This window comes from Pelophylax lessonae, assembly GCF_965119305.1.
Source record: "Pelophylax lessonae genome assembly, chromosome: 7".
Classification (NCBI taxonomy): domain Eukaryota; kingdom Metazoa; phylum Chordata; class Amphibia; order Anura; family Ranidae; genus Pelophylax; species Pelophylax lessonae.
The window spans coordinates 79,594,986-79,617,341 of record NC_138774.1 but is presented as its reverse complement, the minus strand read 5'-3'; the positions used below and the strand labels follow the sequence as shown (position 1 = coordinate 79,617,341).

Genomic DNA, 22,356 nt, shown 5'->3' with positions numbered 1-22,356 from the left:
CAGACATCGTATGTGATTTTCAGAGCAGTGCGCTCCGATTCACATGCGATGTCTGATCGCACTGATGTGAACCGGGCTAAAAGGGTGTTGACTGCATCCTGTGTAAGCCCCGGTTCACATTAGTGCGATCACAGAGATCGCATTTAGTTCGGAGCGCACTGCTCCCAAATTACATGCGATCTCATGTGCAGTGCAAATTTCAGCCATATAGTTTTGTATGGCTGAATTCGTACTGCATCCGCACTAAACACGCACATGACCTTTTTTTTCTATCCGCAGCAGAATTGGATTGCATAGTGGTTCACACTAGTGCAATCAGATTCTGTGCGAACTTGCAGATCGCACTGCGATATATGCGATCGCAACTGGGGGTGTCGTTAACTTTTAATTGACACCCCCTGCGTATTGCATATGGCAGTGTGAACTGCCAGGGGTGCGGATGCGGGACCACGCTGCATATTCGCAGCGTTCCCACATCGCACAAATGTGAACCGGGACTAAATTAATTGTACGGTCACATTTTGGTAAAAAAGGGACAATATCACAATTCGATTGTATCTGGACAGAGTTTGCAGGTTGTCCCTGTGCCTGCATGGGTTTCCTCCCACACTCTAAAGACATGCTGGTAGGTTAATTGGCCCTAGTAGGTGCATGTATGAATGTGATTTATGTCTCGTACACACGTGCAGATTGTCGGCCGAACGATCAGCCGTCTTTTGTCCAAGGTCTGTTGTGTCTGTTGAAAACTGCAAAAGACTGCACACGAATATTGTCGGCCAACAACAGCCGACTGCAGAAGTGATGTCATGTGATGGTTAACTTTCCTTGTCTTTTTTCTTTTCTGAGCATGCCCAGTCTTGCAAATCTGCTGTCTGTCGGCCAAATTCTGTACTGACTGGCGAACAATCGGCCGTTCTGGTGTCGGCATACAAAAATTTTAATGCTTGCACGACAGATTCTGTTCGGCCGAAAGTGCGCTGTCGGAAGCATCATACTAACAAGCCTACAATCGGCCGATCGGTCGTCGGCCGAATCTTTTCGGCCGACAATCTGCACGTGTGTACGGGGCATTAGGGACCTTAGATTGCAAAATCCATTGCACAGAGCAGGTACGTATAACATAGTTAATATTTTGATTAAAAACAAATTATCTTTACAAACACTTTAGGAGTCATGTCACAGCAGCTACAAATCAGTCTGATTATCTTCTCTGAATATATGTAGCTAGCTCCAGATTTTCTACTGCAGCGGCTTGCTTAGCTGTGAATCACTAGTGTGCTATGATCACTCACAGCTGCACTGGATAATACCAGCAGCTACTGAAGCAGACAATATTGCAGCTAGCTCCAAAAGCTTTAAAGATTCAATCTCCTAGTGACTGCGTTGTAAACCTGTGGAAATGATGAACACTCCCATTTACTGCAATTCATTTTTTCCTGGCATAAAAAAATGCAAACGAGAGTGTCTCATAGCAGCTACAAAACTGGGACTTGGTTGTGCGGTGTCTACTGAGAAATTATAGGAGTTATCGTCCAAGCAGAACCAGGCATCTGTGAGTGGCGGTAGAAGTAGTTATTAAAGGTTGTGTTCTGCAATCATCTCACATTCTCTTTTCTATATAGTTTGTGCTCTAGGCTAAAGAAAAGTCCACAGGGATTTCATATGCAAGCCAGAAAGGTTTCATGTGGCCTCAATGAGGTATGCGAGGCAGCAATGTTTTACGGTCATATCAATGCCTATCCCTGCTCTGACATACCGTAAGTGTATCTGCAGCAATACCTAGCTGGGAAGTAGAAGGCAGAGATGACAGCTCACACTTCCATGCTGCTGTGCTATTTAATGACAGGTGTGGATAGGGAGACACTTGTTGCTCCAGCGTCTTATAGCTCGCCCCAGCAGAGAGAATGATCCTGCGATGGTGGATGACTGTGTATCTAGAGGCTGTTTCACAGCTGCACCTGTTTTCATTTTTCGTTCACAACACACTATCACTAGTGCTGCAACATCCCTAATGCCCCATACACACGTGCAGATTATCTGAAGACTTTTGTCTTCAGATTTACCTTTTCTATGTAGTGCAAGGGCCTGCCGGATTGCATACAAATTGAAAGTGTTTAGGTTTGACCTCATATTATATGGTTTTGGTAAGTCTGCAGACAAAAGTCTTCAGATAATCTGCACGTGTGTATGGGGCATTACTCACCTGTCACAGAACTAAGCTTGACAATTTCTGGGGGAAGAGGGGTCAAAACACATACAGGTACCAAGATACATTATGTGTGCTGGGCAAAGCAAATTAATGACCTCGAAGTGCCGGTTCACACTGGGGCGGCTTCAAACTTGCCAGACTCTGAAGCTACCCCATGCAGCGTGACTTCAGCGGGGCCTGCAAACTACTTCTCTAAGGCCCCTTTCACACAAGCGATCCAATCAGATCCGCCTGTCAGTTTTTTAGGCGGATCTGATCGGATCCCCCATGCATCCCTATGGGGCAGCGGATTTAATCGAAGACATCTCCGCTGACACCCGCTGCCATCCGCATCCGATCCTGTCCATGAAATCCGGACAGATGGAACCCCTATTTTCCATCCGTCCAGGGGAATCGGATCGGATGAGAATGGACAGGCGGTCCGCTCTCATCTAATTCCCCCATAGAGATGCATTGGGCTCTGACATCTCCCTCTCAGCACACAGAGCAGAGAGGGAGATGTCACCCTTCTGATCAGCGGGGGATCTGTTTTTACGAACCCCTGCTGAGCAGCACGGACCACGTGAAAGAGCCCTAATAGAAGTCAATGCTAGTCGCCCCCAAAGTAGTGCAGGAACCTTTTTCTAAGTCTGAGCGACTTGAGCTGCTCCGATTAGAAAGGTTCCATTGCACTGAATGGAGCGCGACTTGTCAGGCAGCTAAGTTCGTCTGACAAGTTGCCCCAGTGTGAACTGGGACTAAGTACCTGTTCGCACTGGTGCGATGCGGGAACCCTGCGAACCCACTGCGGGTTTCCGCATCGCACTCGTCTCGCAGGCAGCTCACACTGCCATATGGGAACTTCTGGGAGTGTCAATACAAAGTTAATGAGACCCCCAGATTAGTTTGCATATCGCAGTGCAAACTGTCAATATGAACAGGAATCAGATCGGTGTGGACACCCATGCGATCCGATTCTAGTGTGGACCAAAAAAGGGTCCTGCATGACTTTGGTCCGAATGCAATGCAAATTCAGCGATATAATCTGTAGCAGTGCAATTCACATGTGAACCGGCACTTAAAGGGATTGTAAAAGGCAGAAGTTTTTTTTTTTTTATCTTAATGCGTTCTATGCATTAGGATAAAAAAAAAAAAAAAAAAAAAAAAAAGGAACCTGTGTGCAGCAGCCCCCCTCACCCCTCTAATACTTACCTGAGCCCATCTTTAGCCAGCGATGTTTCCCAGCTGCCCGGGACTCCCCTCATAATTGGCTGAGACAGCAGCGTGGTGCAATTGGCTCCCGCTGCAGTCAAAGTCAGTCAGGAGAGAGAGGGGGCAGGGCCTGGGTCGTGGCTCTGTGTCTGAATGGACACAGGGAGCTGTGACTCCGCTCGGATGCCCCCACTGCAAGCTTTTCACCAGGATACATCTGTCATTTTATGATAGTTTGAGGGCAGTGCTAAAACTTTTGATATTAAATGTGTACAGCCCAACGCAGATTCAAAGTTTTACACGCAAAACGAAGAAAGGTTATAAATCATTTTTCAAGTTCTAACACATTTGTGCAGTAGAAATGTGCCTAGTGCTTTGTTTGCTTGCTTTTACTCTAAAGCCCGGTACACATGTACCGATCGTCGGCCGAACGATCGGCCGTCTTTTGTCTGTCTTGTCTGTTGAAAACTGCAAAAGACTGCACACGAATTTTGCCGGCCAACAACAGCCGACTGCAGAAGTGATGTCATGTGATGGTTAACTTTCCGTGTCTTTTTTCTTTTCTGAGCATGCCCAGTCTTGCTAATCTGCTGTCTGTCGGCCGAATTCTGTACTGACTGGCGAACAATCGGCCGTTCTGGTGTCGGCATACAAAAATTTTAATGCTTGCATGACAGATTCTGTTCGGCCGAAAGTGCGCTGTCGGCAGCATCATACTAACAAGCCAAAAATCGGCAGATCGTTCGGCGGCCGAACAGTTTCGGCCGACAATCGGTATGTGTGTACGGGCATTTAGGCCCCTTTCACACTTGAGCGACTTGTCACTGCAAAGTCGCATGACAAGTCATACCCAATGATTTCCAATGAGTACCATTCATACCTGTGCGCTTTCGAGTAGCAGCGACATCAAAGCAGTCCCTGCACTACTTTGGTCTGACTTGAGGTCCATAGAACTTGAAATTATACAGGCATTGCCTCAAGTCACGCAACTTTCAGGTCGTACAAGTGCGAAAGGGGCCCCAAGGATCCATGCACACTGGGCTTAAAAAAAAAAGCTCAAATAGAACGTTTTTTTGTACAGGAGTTTAGGAGCGTTTTTTCTACTAGAAAAATCCTCTGAAAAAACGAACACCAGGTGTTTTTTTTCAGCCTCTAAACAGGCTCTAAGATTTCTTAATGTGCATGGAAACATAGGTTAACATTAAAGCGGAGTTTCGGCCTCATAAACAACTTTGGCCCATCTGCTTGCTGAAAATAACCTAAAAAAGAAATGGATAATCAGATTTTTTTTTCCATTTACTTACCTTGTTATTGAAGAAAATATACTTACCCTTCTTCTACTCCCCCCCCCCCCCCCCCTGCGGCTCGCGCCGTGACTTCCTGCTAGCATTGACTCCTGGGAGCTGAACATCATCGCTCCCAGGAGTCAATGCACCTGCACCGGCCCCGCTCGTCACTTCCGGTGCAGGCGCGTCATTCCCTGCTGAACAGCTTCTGGGCATGCCCAGAAGCTGTGCAGGGATGATGCGCCTGCACCGGAAGTGACGAGCGGGGCCGGTGCAGGCGCATTCTGGGACCGAAGAGGACACCGAAGAGGACGCCCTGGCTTCAGCTGCCCACACCTGAGATGGCAGCGATGGACAAGAAATTTTCAAGGTAAGTATTTCTTCTAAAAAGGTAAGTGCAACCTGGGACAGTTCAGAGGCTATCCATTCTGCAATGCACTAGCCCTGACTGTCCCGGGGGTATTTTTATCTAAAAAACGTTTCTGAGGCCGGAACTCTGCTTTAAGTTTCTTCTACAGGCAAAATGCAAAACTCCTGTAGAATCAGCATTTTTTAAGCCAGTGTGCATGGACCTTTAAGCCTAGTGCACGCGGGCCGAATGTCAAGCGGCATCAGCCAGTTCAATAGAAACCGGCCGACATTTGGTCCATGTGTACAGCAGCCGGTCTGACAGAAGCCGGCCAAACACCGAAGATTGATGCCCCCGTACACACGCACAGATTGTTGGCCGTAAATTGTCAGCCAACGTCCGATCGGCCGATTGTAGGCTTATTAGTATGATGCTTCCGACAACCAACTGCGAATTTTCGGCCCTGGGACCAATCCTGTTTAATTTATTCATAAATGATCTAGAGGAGGGGATATCTAGTACAATCTCAGTATTTGCAGATGATACTAAATTAGGCATGCCAATATCTTCTATGCAGGATGTAGAAATCTTGCAAGCAGACCTGAACAAAATAACGGGGTGGGCAACTACATGGCAGATGAGATTTAATGTAGAAAAATGTAAAGTAATGCACTTGGGGGCCAGAAACCAGAAAGCAAGCTACTCACTAGGGGGGGAACCTCTGGGTGAGTCTAGGATGGAAAGGGACCTGGGGGTACTGGTAGACAACAGGCTTGGAAGTGGCATGCAATGCCAAGCCGCTGCAAGCAAAGCCAACAGAATACTGGGTTGTATAAAAAAGGGGATTCACTCCAGAAATAAAGAGATTATTCTTCCACTCTACAAGACTCTGGTCCGGCCACATCTGGAGTATGCTGTCCAGTTCTGGGCACCGGTCCTCAGGAAGGATGTGCTGGAACTGGAGAAAGTCCAGAGAAGGGCAACAAAAATAATTAGGGGAATGGAGGACATCGGCTATGAGGAAAGACTACAAGCACTGAACTTGTTCTCTCTGGAGAAGAGACGCTTGAGGGGGGATATGATATCAATGTACAAATACTGTACTGGCGACCCTAGCATAAGGAACAAACTATTTAGAGTAAGGGAATACAATAAGACACGTGGCCACTCACTAAAACTAGAGGAAAGGCGGTTTAACCTTAAAGTGCGTAAGGGGTTCTTCACTGTAAGAGCGGTAAGGATGTGGAATTCTCTTCCGCAAGCAGTCGTATCAGCGGGGAGCATTGATAGTTTCAAAAAACTATTGGATGGACACCTTAAAGACCACAACATACAGGGGTATACAATGTACGGTTAAAAGCAAACACACACACATAGGTTGAACTGGATGGACTTGTGTCTTTTTTCAGCCTCACTAACTATGTAACTATGTAAAAAAAAAATCTGGTGTGCATGCTATAAAATTTTTGTTGGCCAACAACAGAACGGCCGATTGTTCCTCAGTCAGTACAGATTTCGGCAGACAAAAATCAGATGAGCAACACTGGGCATGCTCAGAGAAGAAAAACACATGGAAAGTAAACCAGCACATGACATCACTTCTGAAGTTGGTTTTTGTTGGCCAACAAAAGTCCAGTGCAAGTCTAGAGCACATTCCAACCAACAAACAACACTGGACAAAAGACGGCCGATCGGTCGGCCAACAATATGTGCGTGTGTACGAGGCTTAAGACCTAAAAAAAGTCTGCCAACAGTTTCCCGATCAGCACTCTCAGCCAATGGCCAGTGACCAGTGTTCTGATGGGGGGGCCGTCCCTGTCAGAACACAATAGCACAGCAGGGGAGATCAGTGCACTAACATTGCATGGTTAGTACAGCGACTCCAACCTGAGCTTTCGGTTTTGTTTCATTCAACCCACTGGGTGTGTACCAGGCTTTAGTCACACAAAGCCCCATTGAATAAAAAAAAAAAAAAAAAAAAAAAAAAAAAAAAAAAAGGGGGGGGGGGGGGTTGGTGCATTCACATGATCTGTCAAAGTCACGTGAAAACCTCTTCTCCAATCACAGATTATTCTCTGCACCATGATGCAGGGAGCACTCCATAGGAAACATCATGTAAAATGATGGCACAGCATGCAAACACTGCGGTGTAATATACTGTATGCACATGTTATAAATAATGGCCCAAGTTTTTTCTTGTTTCAGATCTAAGTTTTTGGCATTCAGAGGAGAGCACACATGAAGCATCATGGATTCAAAACTAATAATTCACCGGAAGGTCCCGTCACAAGATTCCTTGGTGTCTATATAAATGGTTTTAGCATGCGCTTTAATGATTGCAAACATAAAAGTATAAACTGTATTTGTCAAAGTGAATTTATTTAGGAGTGCACAAACTACATTTAACAGTCATTTAAGAGTTCCCAGAGATTTTTGTTTCGGTCTTAAACAAGGCGAAACCGCACCCAAATCATAATCTAGCAGTACTGTGCCAAGTACAGGACTCCGGCACACCTCACCAGTGACTGTCATTTTAACCCTCCTGCATATTAGACCACTGTATAGTTCAACAGGAAAGGAGTCAAGAGTAGAGTCAACAAAAAATGCGCTGGTTCCACACTATAAACACAACAAAGGAAATAACAGTCACCAGGCTCTCCCCACATGCTGTACGGCTGATAGTAGAGCAATGTGGGTGGGTTTCCTCCCACAATCTAAAAACATACTGGTAGGTTTCTTTGCCTCAATCCAAAATGACGCAGTGAGTGCGTTTGTGGTAACAGGCATGTAAGCTCCTTCAGGGCATCCATCCCGGATGTGAACGCTTCAATGTCCTCTGTCGAGCACCATGAAAAGCGTGCCAGCACTATCTAAATGAGTAAAATAAACGTTCATAATGCTGGCCGAGTGCAGAATTTGTCCTCACTTGACACATACAGAGTTTTACAAGCAGTGTCTATAGGAGGGCTCATTCACATGGTTGGTAAAAAGGCTGTGTACAGTGGCAGTATGGAAGCCTGTGGGGCTCTTTCACAAAGCAGCACTGGGTCGTATAAAGTTCTACAGTATTGGGCTGTGTAAAAAAAAAAAATCCCACAAACAACATTGCGGTTTCCAGGCCACAAATGTCAACGTTTGTTTGTGTCAATGTTTACAACACACAGGTACACTATTGGCCGCAGCTCAGAGCAACTTATCAATAGTCTAAGAGCCGGTTCACATTAGAGCGATCCGACTTGCCGGGGCGACCTCACAAGTCTATGCAGGTCGCTCCGGGTCGACACAAAAAAGCCCCGGACCCTTTTTCTAAGTCGGAGCGACTTGCGTCGCTCCTATTAGAATGGGTCCACAGCTTCTCTATGGCAGGCGACCAGGTCGCCCCAGTGTGAACCAGCTCTAAAGCCTACGGCACCAATGCCACAAATTACACATCATTGTTGTGTACATGTTGGTCCTCAATTAGTTCTTTAGGGGACACATGCACAGGATGAACAGCCTTTAGTCATTCATGAATGAATGAATGAATGAATGAATGGTCTAGGCCAGGGCTTCCAAACTTTTTTGGGTCGAGACCCAATTCTGAATACAGTTATTTTTTGGGACCCACTTGCTTGTAATTGAATATTGTAAAGTGCTACAGAATTTGTTGGTGCTATATAAATGCAAATAATAATAATAGTAATGCATATTTTAAAAGGGAGGGGGATGTTAAATTAAAAATACCAATTTACTACTTTTCGATTTATTATTGAATACACTTGCGGTAGTGAGGGGTCATAAACCTGTGGCATATAAGCGGAGTTGTAAGCAATCAGCACCCTTATAGACAGCATAAGGCAGGCAGAGGACAGAAATCGACCACCCCAGGACAGTGATCAGCAGGCTATATGGCACTCACCCTCCTTCCTCTCCCAGCTGTCCATAGCGAAGGTGGAGCCCCTGTTTGCCCTCTCCAGGGCCCAGCACACCTCACCCAGAGTCTCCATGATGAGGAGCTCCATGCTGGTCTTGGTGTCCTGGCTCTTCTCCTTCAGATTCCCTACTGGCGTCACAGAAGCTGCCATGAACTCCTGACACCGCTGGGCCACCTGGTCCTCCTATGACACCGAGGTTGCCGCCTCTGCCCGCTATAGCTAAGAGAATCTCACCACCAGTCTAGCCACCACCACTGCCATCAGAAGGACAGAGGAGCTGGCTCTGCACCCCATGAACATATCCTAAACAACCACCTAGATACGTACTCACTGATCCTCCTCGCTGGAAATGCAGACTAGCCTCCGTAAACTGCATGGGTGGGGTCCTGAATATATCACAATTTGACTGCTCTGGCTCTCTGGAATTTGCATGGGCTCACACAGAACAATTTATGTGGGCCCACTCTCAGTGATCTCTGGCTCAGTGTGACCCACTCAAATGCAGCTCGCGACCCACCAGTGGGTCCCAACCCACAGTTTGGGAACTCCTGGTCTAGGCCATTCTGAGCACGGGTCACATGAACATCTGATTTATGGCCGACAGCTAAAGGACAAGCTAGGAGTGACTGTGGTAGCGGGGGTCTCAGCCCCAAATTAAAGGATACCTATGCAACTGATCCTAACGCACAAGTCATGGTACATAAAAAAAACGGGAGCCTTTTATTTTAGTCTGGTTTAAAAAAAAAAAAAAGAAAAAAAAAAAAAAAAAAATTTTAAAAGAAAGTACTATTGGATCACTATATGTTTAGTCTTGAGTAGGAATGAGCTTAGGCGTGTTCAGACACGAGTCCGAACCCCTCTGAGATATCCCGTCAGGAAGCTGTCAAAGTGGACAGCCCATCATAGACGGCAATGGCATGACCTATCCCGCAGCCACACGTATGCAAGGGGTGTGTATACATACAGATGTGGGTGGAGAATGCCTCTGCCTCTTGTGATTGGCTGTTTGCTTTGACAGCTTCCTGGCTGGACAGCTCTGGCAGGACAGAACAAACCCAAGCTCATGCCTGGGCTTGAGCAACAAACAGGGAATCCAGGAGGAATACTCCAGAAGGAAGGTTGGAGACGTATTTAACTCCTGAAGGGGACAAAGTGAGAATAGACCTTTTTTTTTTACTAAAGTACTGAGAAGGTTAGAGCACAACCTAGGAGGTGACACACACTAAGGTGAAATTAGGACAAGTTGTTTGATCAGTTCATTGAGAGATGGTAACAGAGGAACATAGAAGATTAACCACCTCCCACCCGGGCCATTGTAAATATATACGGCCGGGTGGGAGTCTCCTCCTTCTGATCGGACGTTCCGGAACGTCCTTCAGAAGGAGAGAGAGATCGCGCTGCCGAGGGCACGCGCAGCAGAGCAATCTCGATGTGTCTGTGTCCCTCGGACACAGAGCAACATCATTCGGCGGGAGGGCCCTGTGATTGGCCCTCCTGATCACATGACGGCTGTGTCCAATCACAGCCGTCATGTAATGTAAATAGAGCCGTTGTAACGGCTTCGATCTCTTCTCCTCCTGACAGATCCTGTCAGTGAGAAGAAGAGGGATGATCTGTGCTGCAGCCGGGGTGATCACTGATCAGTGAGTATTTCTAATTACTCACTGATCACAGGGGGGGGTCTGTGCTGGATCAGAACATTGATTACCAGTGCAGCCCTGGGGGGGGGTGCCACCAGGGATGCCCACCCATGACCACCAGGGATGCCCACCATGGCCACCAGGGATGGCAAACAGGGCTCAGAGAGCCCCCCCAGTGCCCTCCCTATCAGTGCTGCCCACCAATGCCATCTATCAGTGCTGCCCACCAGTGCCCATTATTGCCATCTATCAGTGCCGCCCACCAGTGCCCATTATTGCCCACCAGTGCTGCCTATCAGTGCCCCCCATCAGTGCCGCCAATCAGTGCTGCCTATCAGTGCCCATCAGCGCCCACCAATGCTGCATATCAGTGCCACCCCATCAGTGCCTCCTCATCAGTGCCTGTCAGTGCGGCATCATCAGTGCTCATCAGTGCATTAAAAAACATATCTATTTACAAAATTTTATAACCTAAAAAAAAAAAAAACTTTTTTTTTTTTTCAAACTTTTCAGTCTTTTTTTATTTGTGCACCAAAAAAGAAAAAACCTGACGGTGATCTAATACCACTAAAAGAAAGCTCTATTTGTGGGGAAAAAATGACACAAATTTGGTTTAGGTACAGTGTTGCATGACCGCGCAATTGTCATTCAAATTGCAACAGCGCTAAAAGCTGTAAATTGGTCTGGGAAGGAAGGGGGTTTAAGTGCCCAGTATTGAGGTGGTTAAAAAGTGATGGACTACATTTGTTTAGAGTAATATACTGGATTTGGATTGGTTTGCTGGTGTCCACATGGAGTACAACTGCCGCATTTTTGGGGAAGTGAAGTGTCCATGGGAATAAGCATGAGCACTTTATTATTGTTTGGCAATGATTAACATATATGTATCCGTGGCATGAAGGGTTCACAAATCTAAGCACAAGCATTTTTATTGAGGTTATTATTGACCGATGCATGTTTCTACTTACTTTAAATGTATTTGCACTATTGATTAATACTGTATAGTAAGAGAATTTATAGCCCCGAGTTTAAAGCGGAATCAAACTCAAAACCAAAAATGTAATATATTGCAGCTTACCAATCATTAGATGCAGTAGCTGCATCAGTTTTCCTTTCTTTGGCTTTTTTCCCCCTCTGTTTTAATCTGGTGAGGCTGTGTGTGTCCATTCACACACAGATCCACGGCTGGGTCCCGCCTTCCATCTCCTGATTGGCTTACTGGATGCGATTGCCAATGGCTCCTGTTGCTACCAAAAGCCAATCAGGAGTGTGAGTCCCCAGAGAGCAAAGGCCCTAGTGAACATCGTTGGATCGAGAGAGGATGAGGTAAGTATTAGGGGGGCTGCTACACAAAGAAGGTTTTTTTGCCTTCATGCATATAATGCATGAAGGTAGAAAACCTTGTGCCTCTACAACTACTTCAAATGTACCAGCAGATTTAAACAGAATAACAAATTAAAGCCAATCTGCAAAATGCACAGTTGAGTCGGGTTTTTAGTGATATAGGAAGCATCGGCTCTGCTCTCTACTGCAGCCGCATGCTTCCTCTATTCCCGCTCCTGTCACAGACGCAATTGCCAGTAAGCGAACACGGCAGTGAAGCCTTGCGGTTTCACAGGCAGAGGTCCCTACTGCGCATGTGCGAAGCACGCTGCACACTCCCACTGGCTCGGCGGCGGAGGAGAGGGCTGAGCTTCTGAGGGACAGCGCCATATCCCGTAAGTGGGGAAGGGTACTTGTCAAAAACACATTTAGCACCTTTCGGGGGGGGGGGGGGACAAAAGAGCGGAAGTTCCACTTTTGGGTGGATCTCCTCTTTAAAGCAGTGTTCCAGCTGTGAAAAAAAATAAATAAAAAGTCAGCAACTACAAATACTGCAGCTGCTGACTTTTAATATATAGACACTGACCTGTCCAGGGAGCCCGTGATGTCAGCACCCCAACCGATTTTTGGATCGGCTGCCGCCGCCATTCACTCTAAAGCCCCGTACACACGATCGTCCGTCTTTTGTCCCCGGAATGTCGGTGTCTGTTGAAAAGTGCAAAGACTGCACAAGACTTTTGTCCGCCGACTACAGCCGATTGCAGAAGTGATATCATGTGATGGTTAACTTTCCCTGTGTTTTTTCTTTTCTGAGCATGCCCAGTCTTGCAAATCTGCAGTCGCTCGGCCGAATTCTGTACTGACTGGCGAACAATCAGCCGCTCTGGTGTCGGCATACAAAAATTTTAATGCTTGCAAGACAGACTCTTGTCGGCAGAATGTGCGCTGACAGCTGTCGGAGGCACCATACTAACAAGCGTACAATCGGCAGATCCTTCGTCCGCCGATGTTTGTATGCCGACGATCGGTACGTGTGTACGGGCCTTTAGGGAAACCGGCAATGAAGCCCTTCGGCTTCACAGCTGGTTCCCTACTGCGCATGTGCACTCTCATTGGCTTGCGGTGGGGGTAGGAGAAAGCGGACAGAACTTCCAAGGGACGGCGCCGCACTGCTGTCTCCCGGAAGTGGGGGAGGGTACCTGTCAAAGAAACAGGTACACATTCCCCCCTCCCTCTGAAAGGTGGCAAATGGGGGGGGGGGGCGAGGAAGCAGATGAGCATAAGTTCCACTTTTGGGTGGAACTCCACATTAAACTGTTACTAAACCCACAACAGTAAAATCAGTGTATATATGCAGTAAAGCATGCTGGTTATACTCACCGTGGAACCTAAGGGGTTAAGCCTCTGCATTGTGTGTTAAAGCTAAACGATTCTCTTATTCCACTGACTCCAGATGATTTCCCGATAGAACAGAGCATTAGAAGTCAGGCTGCACATGCTCAGTTTGATGTGTATTGCTAGAGTTTATTTTTTCTTGGGAGAGTGCATGTGATCAGCACAGGACCAATGAGCACCATCTAGACAGAGGGTCAGGGGAAAATGAAAACTCCTTCTAGAAGCTTTAACCAGACACTGATAGAAGTCACAAGACTTCTCTAACTGCTGATGAGAAAATGCATTTAGCACGTTTATATTTACTAAAATAATTGAATTTCCATGTTCTGTGTACTGAGGTAGACCAGATATGATGAATGCAGGCTCCTGGGTTTGGTACCACTTTAAAGTTCTGAGGCAAGATTTTTGACAAAATAAGTAGGATGCTGTGAAATATAATAAATGTAACAGTGAAGAAAGAAAAACTCCAAGTGCAATGTGCTCTCCCTTTAGCACCCGCTCCTTGCTCTTGTTACCGAATAAGTTCACACACCTAATTTTTTATGGCAATACCTGGAAATATGGGGAGTACGACACACAATCAAATTACAGAGACAATCGAAAACTGAACCAAATAAATGATCACACTACTTGGAAAGGCCAATAGGACACAACATCTAATATACAGCTACTGCACTGCCTGGAAAAAGACACAATTATGTCATAATGTACTATCAGGAAAAACAGAGAATAGGAAACAGTATACAATAAATGGAAGACATGTACGCCACGACACCTTATCAATGTCTGGCCATACAGAATACAACCTGATTCTTTAATTCTTTTTTAGATCCACCAAAACTACATAGGGGATGGTAAAATCTAAAGGAGATTGCACAATCATATTGTATGAAGTTTGGGGGATGACCACCAATTCAGGGGGTTATTTTTGCACTCAGTGACACCAATGTTGGTGGTTATTGTTGCACTCAATGACACCACTGCTGGGGGTTATTTCATCCACTGAACTATTTCTGGGGTTATGACTGCGACCACTGACACCAATGTTGGAGGTCACTGTACTCCATCCTCTTCAATGCACATTGTGATATGCTGCAGAATGGACATTTGTGGAAGTTGTGGCGTGTTCCAGCCATTTGTTGTCTAGAAGTGGCGGAGTGCCTGAAAGTGGCGGTGGAAGGTGCGCCGTGTCTGGAAGTGGTGGTGGAAGAAGCGGCGTATCTGGAAGTTGTGGTGGAAAAAGCGGCGTGTCTGGAAGTGGTGGTGGAAAAAGCGGCGTGTCTGGAAGTGGTGGTGGAAAAAGCGGCGTGTCTGGAAGTGGTGGTGGAAAAAGCGGCGTGTCTGGAAGTGGAAAAAGCGGCGTGTCTGGAAGTGGAAAAAGCGGCGTGTCTGGAAGTGGAAAAAGCGGCGTGTCTGGAAGTGGAAAAAGCGGCGTGTCTGGAAGTGGAAAAAGCGGCGTGTCTGGAAGTGGAAAAAGCGGCGTGTCTGGAAGTGGAAAAAGCGGCGTGTCTGGAAGTGGAAAAAGCGGCGTGTCTGGAAGTGGAAAAAGCGGCGTGTCTGGAAGTGGAAAAAGCGGCGTGTCTGGAAGTGGTGGTGGAAAAAGCGGCGTGTCTGGAAGTGGTGGTGGAAAAAGCGGCGTGTCTGGAAGTGGTGGTGGAAAAAGCGGCGTGTCTGGGAGTGGCGGTGGAAGGTGTGGCATGTCTGGAAGTGGAAGTAGCGGCGCAGAGTGTCTGGAAGTGGAAGGTGCAGTGCGTCTGGAAGTGGCGGTGGAAGTAGCGCCGCGGCGTGTCTGGGAGTGGCGATGTGTCTGGGAGTGGCGACGCTGCGTGCCTGGAAGTGAAGTTGCGGCATGTCTGGAAGTGGAAGGTGCGGCACAGCGTGTCTGGAAGTGGAGGTGAAAGGTGCGGCACAGCGTGTCTGGAAGTGGAGGTGAAAGGTGCGGCACAGCATGTCTGGAAGTGGAGGTGAAAGGTGCGGCACAGCGTGTCTGGAAGTGGCGGCGTGTCTGGAAGTGACGGTGCAAGTTGCGGCGGGTCTGGAAGTGGCGGTAGAAGTAGTGGCGCGGCGTTCCTGGAAGTGGCAGTGTAAGTTGTGGCGTAAGTTGCTGCGTGCCTGGAAGTGGCAGTGGAAGTTGCGGCGTGTCTGGAAGTGGAAGTTGCAGTGCGGCGTGTCTGGAAGTGGAAGGTGCGGCACAGCGTGTCTGGAAGTGGCGGTGCAAGTTGCGGCGGGTCTGGAAGTGGCGGTAGAAGTAGTGGCGCGGCACGTCTGGGAGTGGCGACGCGGCGTTCCTCGAAGTGGCAGTTGCGGCGTGCCTGGAAGTGGCAGTGGAAGTTGCGGCGTGTCTGGAAGTGGAAGTTGCAGCGGGGCATGTCTGGAAGTTGCAGCGGGGCATGTCTGGAAGTGGTGGTGGAACGTGCGGCACAGCGTGTCTGGAAGTGGCGGCGGAAGTTGCGGCACGTCTGGAATTGGCGGCGGAAGTTGCTGTGCGGCGTGTCTGGAAGTGGTGGTGGAAGGTGCGGCACAGCGTGTCCGGAAGTCGCGGTGCAAGTTGCGGCGGGTCTGGAAGTGGCGGTAGAAGTAGTGGCGAGGCATGTCTGTGAGTGGCGGCGTGGTGTTCCTGGAAGTGGCAGTGGAAGTTGTGGCGTAAGTTGCGGCGTGTCTGGAAGTGGCAGTGGAAGTTGCGGCGTGTCTGGAAGTGGAAGTTGCAGCGGGGCGTGTCTGGAAGTTGCGGCGCAGCGTGTCTGGAAGTGGTGGTGGAACGTGCGGCACAGCATGTCTGGAAGTGGCGGCGGAAGTTGCAGCGCGTCTGGAAGTGGCGGCGGAAGTCGCAGTGCGGCGTGTCTGGAAGTGGTGGTGGAAGGTGCGGCACAGCGTGTCTGGAAGTGGCGGTGCAAGTTGCGACGGGTCTGGAAGTGGCGGTAGAAGTAGTGGCGCGGCATGTCTGGGAGTGGCGACGCGGCGTTCCTGGAAGTGGCAGTGGAAGTTGCGGCGTAAGTTGCGGTGTGCCTGGAAGTGGAAGTTGCGGCGTGTCTGGAAGTGGAAGTTGCAGCGGGGCGTGTCTGGAAGTGGCGGCGCAGCGTGTCTGGAAGTGGTGGTGGAACGTGCGGCACAGCGTATCTGGAAGTGGCGGCGGAAGTTGCGGCGCGTCTGGAAGTGGCGGCGGAAGTTGCAGTGCGGCGTGTCTGGAAGTGGTGGTGGAAGGTGCGGCACAGCGTGTCCGGAAGTCGCGGCGCGCATGGAAGTGGCGGTGCAAGTTGCGGCGGGTCTGGAAGTGGCGGTAGAAGTAGTGGCGTGGCATGTCTGTGAGTGGCGGCGCGGTGTTCCTGGAAGTGGCAGTGGAAGTTGTGGCGTAAGTTGCGGCGTGTCTGGAAGTGGCAGTGGAAGTTGCGGCGTGTCTGGAAGTGGAAGTTGCAGCGGGGCGTGTCTGGAAGTGGCGGCGCAGCGTGTCTGGAAGTGGTGGTGGAACGTGCGGCACAGCATGTCTGGAAGTGGCGGCGGAAGTTGCAGCGCGTCTGGAAGTGGCGGCGGAAGTCGCAGTGCGGCGTGTCTGGAAGTGGTGGTGGAAGGTGCGGCACAGCGTGTCTGGAAGTGGCGGTGCAAGTTGCGACGGGTCTGGAAGTGGCGGTAGAAGTAGTGGCGCGGCATGTCTGGGAGTGGCGACGCGGCGTTCCTGGAAGTGGCAGTGGAAGTTGCGGCGTAAGTTGCGGTGTGCCTGGAAGTGGAAGTTGCGGCGTGTCTGGAAGTGGAAGTTGCAGCGGGGCGTGTCTGGAAGTGGCGGCGCAGCGTGTCTGGAAGTGGTGGTGGAACGTGCGGCACAGCGTATCTGGAAGTGGCGGCGGAAGTTGCGGCGCGTCTGGAAGTGGCGGCGGAAGTTGCAGTGCGGCGTGTCTGGAAGTGGTGGTGGAAGGTGCGGCACAGCGTGTCCCGAAGTCGCGGCGCGCATGGAAGTGGCGGCGGAAGTAGCGGCACGTCTGGAAGTGGCAGTGGTTGCGGCGCGCCATGCCTGGAAGTGGCTGTAAAAGCGGCGGCGGAAGTTGCGGCGCGCCTGGAAGTGGCGGCGGAAGTTGCGGCGCGGCGTGTCTGGAAGTGACTGTGAAAGCGGCGGTAGAAGTTGCGGCGTGTCTGGAAGTGGCAGTGGTTGCGGCGCGCCATGCCTGGAAGTGGCTGTAAAAGTGGCGTTAGAAGTTGCGGCGTGTCTGGAAGTGGCGGCGGAAGTTGCGGCGCGCCTGGAAGTGGCGGTGGAAGTCGCAGCGCGCCTGGAAGTGGCGGTGGAAGTTGTGGCGCGCCTGGAAGTGACTGTGAAAGCAGCGGTAGAAGTTGCGGCGTGTCTGGAAGTGGCAGTGGTTGCGGCGCGCCATGCCTGGAAGTGGCTGTGAAAGCGGCGGTAGAAGTTGCAGCGTGTCTGGAAGTGGCAGTTGGGTTCCCTTACTTGATACAATGCATAAAACCGTGCAGCTATTGAGTGTCCCTATAGAAATGTTGGGGGGGGGGGTGACACTTGAGGCCCCTCTATAATTCAGCTCCATGGGACAGTCCCTGAGGACCCCCCACACTGACACCTCTCCATATATGACCACACTACAGTCCTTGGAAGGAAGGCGCAGTGACAGTAAGGACTCCCCAGCACAGGATGTGTAATGACAGTCATATGAAGTGTGATACACACAGGGGTCCCCCCTAAACCCTTCCCCTCCCGGTCCCACTCAGGAGAACACAGCACAGGACGTAGCGCGACACCGAGGACCTCGGTCTCTCCCTCCTTTACCTGAACTCCCGAAGCCTCCCGTCTCCTCACCGTCCTCCAGCCCCGGGCGCCATGTTGTCCTGCGAACTACAACATCCGGGGACTCCGAACTCCCACAGTGCCCGCTGCCCAGCAACGCTGTACGCCTTGTGTGGGGCCGCCCACCGAGCTGGAAGCAGGGCGCCCATTGGTCGGGACAGAACCCAGTGCGAGCAGGAAGGCCAACCAGTGGAGGAGAGCCAGTCGAAGGAAAGACGTCTTCTGATTGGCCGGGAGAGTATTCATAAGCCGCACTATTGTCTTGTGATGGGAAGAAGTGGAGGGCAGTCAGCTGTGTCCGGCTGTGGAGTCATTGTGATGGGTCAGAGTGATTCATACACGGGGGAGGGGCTGACTGAGACTCCACTGGTGGCAAATAGTGCAGAATACACTCTATATGAGCTGACATTATAAGTAGCAGCCAATCAGCGTTCAATGATTCATACCTCTGTCATCACGTGATCCAGTCCCCAGACATATGTTAGGATTTGTGGGGACACCTGTCAGTCACTCCGGCACTCCTGTGTGTTCATTATTAATCCCACACTTTTATCTGTACTTTCATCAGCTGATTTATTCATTTCAATACTTGGTACTTCCCCCCCCCCCCCCCCCCTTCCTGCCCAGGCCAATTTTCAGCTTTCAGCGCTATCGCATGTTGAATGACAATTGCGCGGTCATACAACACTTGTACCCATATGCAATTTTTATCATTGTTTTTCACACAAATAGAGCTTTCTTTTGGTGGTTTTTCATCACTACTGGGTTTTATATTTTTAGCTAAAGAAGCGAAAAAAGACTGACATTTTTGAAAAAAGAAACGCGTTTTTTCTTAATTTCTGTTATACAATTTTGCTAATAAATAATTGTTCTTCAAAAAAAAATTTAGGTCACAATGTATTCTGCTACATTTCTTTGGTGACGATAACCCAAATCAGTGTATATTATTTATTTTGTAGGAAAGTTATAGAGTTCACAAACTATGATATAAATATATATATATATATACTGTATATCTGAAAATCAATCAATCCTGATGTACTGTATTTACTGACTCACTTCATTTCTTGAGGCCCAAAAATGGCAGGACAGTACAGGTATCCCCCAAATTACCCCTTTTCAGAAAGTTGACAGTCCAAGGTGTTTAGTAAGAGGCATGACAAGTTATTTGATGTTGACATCTTTTTTTACATAATTTTTTGGAAAATTAAGAAATTAAAAAAAAAAATTAAAATTTCTATTTTTTTTTTTTTACATATTGTCACCAGCAAAGTACAGCATTATCATATAACTGGTGTGGCGGTGCTCAGGGACACTGACTGATGACAGTAAAAAAAAAAAAAATTATATAGATATGTATATTTATATATATTTATTTTTTTCACATTTTTTTTTTTTGTTTTTTACACACGGTGACCAGAGCAATATAATGTTACCATAGTAACATTATACTACTTTTGTACTACTACTGATGTGATCAGGATTTTCTTTTATTTTTACACATTATGATTGCTTATAGCAGTGAATTTCATTGCTATAAGCAAGCATTTTACTGAATGAAACTGATTCATTTCGTTTGTTTTGTTGTGACTAGCTTTGATTGGCCAAAGTTAATCACATGGAACAGATGGGCTGTGATTGCCAGGACAGTACAGATATCCCCCAAATGACCCCTTTTCAGAAAGTTGACAGGCCCAGGTGTTTAGTAAGAGGCATGACAAGTTATTTGAAGTTGAATTTTTTTTACATAATTTTTTGGAAAATTAAGAGATTTAAAAAAAAAAAAAAAAAATTCTATTTTTTTTTTTTACATACTGTCACCAGCATAGTACAGCATCATCATATAACTGGCGTGGCGGTGCTCAGGGACACTGACTGATGACAGTAAAAAAAAAAAAAAAAATTTTATATAGATATGTATATTTATATAAATTTATTTATTTCACATTTTTATTTTTATTTTTTTTTTTACACACTGTGACCAGAGCAATATAATGTTACCATGGTAACATTATACTACTTTTGTACTACTACTGAAGTGATCGGGATTTTCTTTTATTTTTACACATTATGATTGCTTAAAGCAATGAATTTCATTGCTATAAGCAAGCATTTTACTGAATGAAACTGATTCATTTCGTTTGTTTTGTTGTGACTAGCTTTGATTGGCCAAAGTTAATCACATGGAACAGATGGGCTGTGATTGGCCCTGTCTGTACCTTGTGATCACATAGACCAATCAAAGCTAGCAACACAATTGTACACATAAGATGGCATGAAAGGAAGCCATTTATTTTGTATAACTGTCATGTGATTAGTCACAGAGGTCACATGGTACTGGCAGCGAGCTGGTACACTGATCAGTTATCGGCTGTTCGGTGGACACAGCCGGTGACAGATCATGCCGCCATGCAGCCAGTGGTGTATTTAGGTTTTGTGCTGCCCTAGGCCTGAATAATCTTGTGCACCCCCTAATTGAAATATGACACACCCCTTCCTGCAAAGGCCACACTCCTTCCTGTTTATGACCCGCCCTGTCATCGATAAACCACAGACCACAACCACAGTCTATCAGAGCCCATCAGTGCCGCCTTATCAATGCCCATCAGTGCAACCCCATTACTGCCCATCAGTGCAGCCTCATCAGTGCAGCATATCAGTACAACCTCATCAATGGCCATCAGTGCCCATCAGTGCAACATATCAGTGCCCATCAGGGCGCCATATCAGTGCAGCCCCATCAGTGAAGCTTACCAGTGCCGCCTCAAGCCCATCAGTGCAGCATATCAGTGCTGCCTTATTAATGCAGCCTCGTTAGTGCCCATCAGTGCAGTTTATCAGTACCCACCTTCGGCAACTTATTAGTGCCCATCAGAGCAGCAAATTAGTGCCAATGAGTGCAGCATATTAGCGACCATCAGTGCTGCATATTGGAGCATATCAGTGCCCATCAGTGCAGCACATCAGTGCTGCCATATCAGTGCAGGCCCATCAGTTCTTTTAAGATATTTGGACTTGTGTTTGCTGCCACTGATTGTAATCTTAGGATTATGTCACTTATTTGTATAATAAATAGAAAGTCCATAGTCATTATACAAATAAGTGAAATAATCAGGGGCAGCAAACACAAGTCCAAATTTTTTGCTGCCCCCCTACAAAGTGCTGCCCTAGGCCTGGGCCTTGTTGGCCTAGGCCAAGATACAGCACTGCATGCAGCGCCTAATGAGAGAACATCATATGATGTCCGGTCAGGATGAAAGACCTGTCTGGCTGTCAATCTGCTATAGGCCGGACATGAAAGTGTTAATCACTTACTGGTTTGCAGCTTCTAAAGGCCCGTACACACGTACCGCTTGTCGGCCGTAAATATTCGGCCGACGACCGATCGGCCGATTGTAGGCTTGTTAGTATGATGCTTCCGACAGCCGACAGCACATTTTCAGGCCGAACAGAATCTGTCGTGCAGGCATTAAAATTTTTGTTGGCCGACAACAGAACGGCCGATTGTTCGCCAGTCAGTACAGAATTCGGCCGACAATCAGCAGATTTGCAAGACTGGGCATGCTCAGAGAAGAAAAAACACAGGGAAAGTTAACCATCACATGACATCACTTCTGCAGTCGGCTGTTGTTGGCCGACAAAATTCGTGTGCAGTCTTTTGCAGTTTTCAACAGACACGACAGCCCGGGGACAAAAGGCGGCCGATCGTTCGGCTGACGATCAGTACGTGTGTACGGGGCTTTAGGCTCCGTTCACATGTAGGCATTTTGGGGCATTTTTGGGGGAGTTTTTCTGCTCTAGGATCAGCTCTCAAAACGCCCAACAAGACAAATCCTATTCATTTCAATGGCCCCTGTTCACATCTGAGCTTTTTGACGCTGTGAGCAAAACGCCCAACGCTCAAAAAAGTACAAGAGCTTCTTTTTGGGCAGATTACAGGCTTTTTCCATTGGTCTCTATTCAATCTAAAAACACCTGCACAAAAAACGCCTGTAAAAACGCCTGTAAATCGCGGTAAAATCACGGTAAAAAAAAAACGCGAGAAAACGCTACGCTCAGGTGTGAATGTAGCCTTAATCTTTTTCTATATTCCTGTTTAGGCTGATGACACGACTGATGCTCCAGATTTTCTGTTTCAGGGTGGTTCCTTACTCTTGCAGTCTCCTATGGAGCCACCCTTGCATGCAGAGACCGAAGTTGGGTCTCCTTCACTGTGTGCATCAATGGAAACACACAGCCCTATAGCCTGTGTCCCATAGCCAAGAC

The 22,356-nt window shown here is 47.9% G+C and overlaps 1 protein-coding gene across 1 annotated transcript in view; it reads right to left on the bottom strand.

The window, feature by feature from the left end:
* Positions 1 to 18,186, bottom strand: part of PAK4 (p21 (RAC1) activated kinase 4) — a 158,590-nt gene extending 140,404 nt beyond the window's left edge. Inside the window, exon 1 of the mRNA XM_082264606.1 lies at positions 18,073 to 18,186. The gene's annotated coding sequence lies outside the window, so the exon portion shown is untranslated. The remainder of the gene's footprint in view (positions 1 to 18,072) is intronic.
* Between the last annotated feature and the right edge of the window lie 4,170 nt (positions 18,187 to 22,356).